Source organism: Rhincodon typus, chromosome 1, assembly GCF_021869965.1.
Source record: "Rhincodon typus isolate 14 chromosome 1, sRhiTyp1.1, whole genome shotgun sequence".
NCBI classification, from domain to species: domain Eukaryota; kingdom Metazoa; phylum Chordata; class Chondrichthyes; order Orectolobiformes; family Rhincodontidae; genus Rhincodon; species Rhincodon typus.
The window spans coordinates 83599817-83602390 of NC_063332.1; the positions used below are offsets into that span (position 1 = coordinate 83599817).

At 42.3% G+C, this 2574-nt stretch overlaps 1 protein-coding gene across 9 annotated transcripts in view; it reads right to left on the reverse strand.

The window, feature by feature from the left end:
• The window catches only part of LOC109919982 (LIM and calponin homology domains-containing protein 1-like), a 186370-nt gene extending 184008 nt beyond the window's left edge, over positions 1-2362 (reverse strand). For all 9 annotated transcript variants that reach the window (XM_048600247.1, XM_048600286.1, XM_048600260.1 and 6 more), the window contains exon 1: positions 2288-2362. The gene's annotated coding sequence lies outside the window, so the exon portion shown is untranslated. The remainder of the gene's footprint in view (positions 1-2287) is intronic.
• Between the last annotated feature and the right edge of the window lie 212 nt (positions 2363-2574).

Sequence of the window (2574 nt, forward strand, 5' to 3'; positions counted from 1 at the left end):
ACACACACACACACAGAAACACACACACACACACACACACACACAGAAACACACACACACACACAGAAACACACACACACACACAGAAACACACACACACAGACACACACACACCAGACAACGGCAGCACTCTTGGCCTGAATGGACTCCTCCATGATCTACGTATAACTGTGCATAGCCTCTGGCAAGTCCATCAGTTGCTTGGGCATTTGTACAATTTTAAGTCGAATTGTATGCGCATACTCACCAATGTGACAGTATCCACTCTGATGGACAGTGCAGAAAAATGATGTAATGCTGCATCTTCTGATGATTTCTCCTTCTGATTGGAGGCGGAGGATTGCAGGCATTGGGGCTTGTGAGCTTCACATCTGTTCTCCTGTTTCCTGTACCCATCCCTGGTCCTGCACTTCCAGGTCATAATTTACTGGCTGCCACATGATTGCAATTAATCAGCCACATTTCACTCATGCAGCAATAGCACCCACTTCTGATGCCACCATCAAAATCAGGTTGTGCCCACAAATTTAAAGGACATAGCCTGGATCTTCATTATGACAGAGATCCTCTCCAACAAAGTGGGGAAGGAGGCCAAGGTCCAAAAGTCTCACCCAGATGGAACCTCTCATTTTCAGTAATAGGTACAGGTTGTGTTTCGTGCATGCTCATTCCACATATAAAGCAGCAGGCACTTCTACCCATCTCCGAGTTTAGTGACTTGGGTATGTGACCATGACATGGGCATGGTACAACCTGTAGGAGCAGGTCTGAACTTTGCAGAGTTGTTTGGATACGTAGGATATCCCTGTGGAGAGTAAATGTAAGATTTGGTCTTGACATATCTTCAGGGAGGCCTTGTTCCCTTAAGAAGAGGTAAGCTGCTTCCTGGAATCGTTAAAAGTAGGTTCTGAATGGTGGAGGAAAACTGCACAGACTTGGTACTGTGAAACTGATTCAAACTGTCAAGAGCAAACATTTTAAAAAATGCCAAGTTGTCAAAGTGTTTAAAACTGCTACCATTTAAATATTTTCATTAAAAACTATCTGGAGTGTCAAAAAAATAGTGTTCATTCTGCCCGTTGATGCAGGCCGAGGATTTGAGACGCAGGACTGATTACATGACTTTCCATTAGCACAGTGGGGTGCTAGCCATTTCACAATTTGATTGACAGCTCCAAGCCATTAGAGATTCTTTGAAATGGGAATATGAAGTCCAGTGCTTGTCTTTATAAGGGACTCAGCACTTGAATGAAACATTCATTTATAGAAATTATGATGTAGTTGAAGGAATGTAAATGTAGTTAATCAATTATCTTGAATGAAAGTTTTGTTTTAGATGAAAGTTTGCAATGAACACTTATAACTTTATTTTATTTAATTTCTTCATGGATCCTGAGGTCCATATGGTGAATATGGGAAACCTGTCATGGAGGGCCTCAGAGCAAAGGATGGTTGGCGTGTGTTAACACTAAGTTGCCAGAAGGGATATAAAGCACTGTGGGGTATAGCACCATAGCTTGTCACTGACACTATGAAGAATGGGGCCGGGTTGGCATGAGGTGTATGAGGGGTCAGGGAGGTGGGTGCTGAGCAGGAAATGTCTTGAGTTCACTTGGATGGCACGTGGAGATTGTGCATGGGGCTGAAGAGGGAGTGTTACTGGATTTTTATTGTTTTATTATTGAAACTTTGATGGTATGCTAGAGCATTGAGGCAAGCCTTCTGCCTAGCCTGCCTTTGCACCCAACATTGTCTATACTTGTTCTGGGGTTGCCCAGCCCAACTCTCAGAGAACCCACCACTCCAGAACAAAAATTCCAATGGCCAGGAAAGCCTCTCCCAGGTCATGTTCGCAGAACCAGGAAATGTCCCAACACTGAGCTCCCAACATGGGGAGAAACTTCAGGCCTTTATTTTTCATACTGTCCATTAAGTTCAAAACCCAGACACAGAAGGTGTGTGAAGATAGCCGTAACAGTCTCAGCCACCAAAACAGAATGTGCAATTCGTGACAATCGTGTCATTGCTCAAGTGTTTACATAAATAGGAATTCTTTGACGGGAACAATAACCGTGGCTGAGGCATTTCAGGTTTGAGCCCACTAAACTAAAGAGTTTACTGAGCCAGTTACAGTTTAAAAGAAAAGACTTGCATTTCCTGACCTGGGTATATTTGCTTAAATCATAAAAACCTGCATTTAAATGTAATTCCTCATCAAGATGTTTTCTTATGTTTTAAGAAGAAAGAAGCGACACAGGTAAGGATAACGATGAGCCTAAAAACTCACCAGTCCTGCAATGGGAGTCGGCAAACGATTGATCTTCTTCACTGCCCCAGGTTTAATAGCATTTAACAACCTGGAAAGAAAAAAAACAATTTTTAAAAACTCACCCGGATTTTCGTGGCTGGGAAATTTGAACTGAAATCAAGCCAATCAGGCTTACATACTGTCACATACTGTAATCATCAATAAGTATGCGTGGTAAAGCTTATCAGTCACTGCTGAAAATTCATAATTTTAACTGGTGACAATTTCTAAGGAGTCTTCCTTCTTTACAATGCTTACCCCAATAC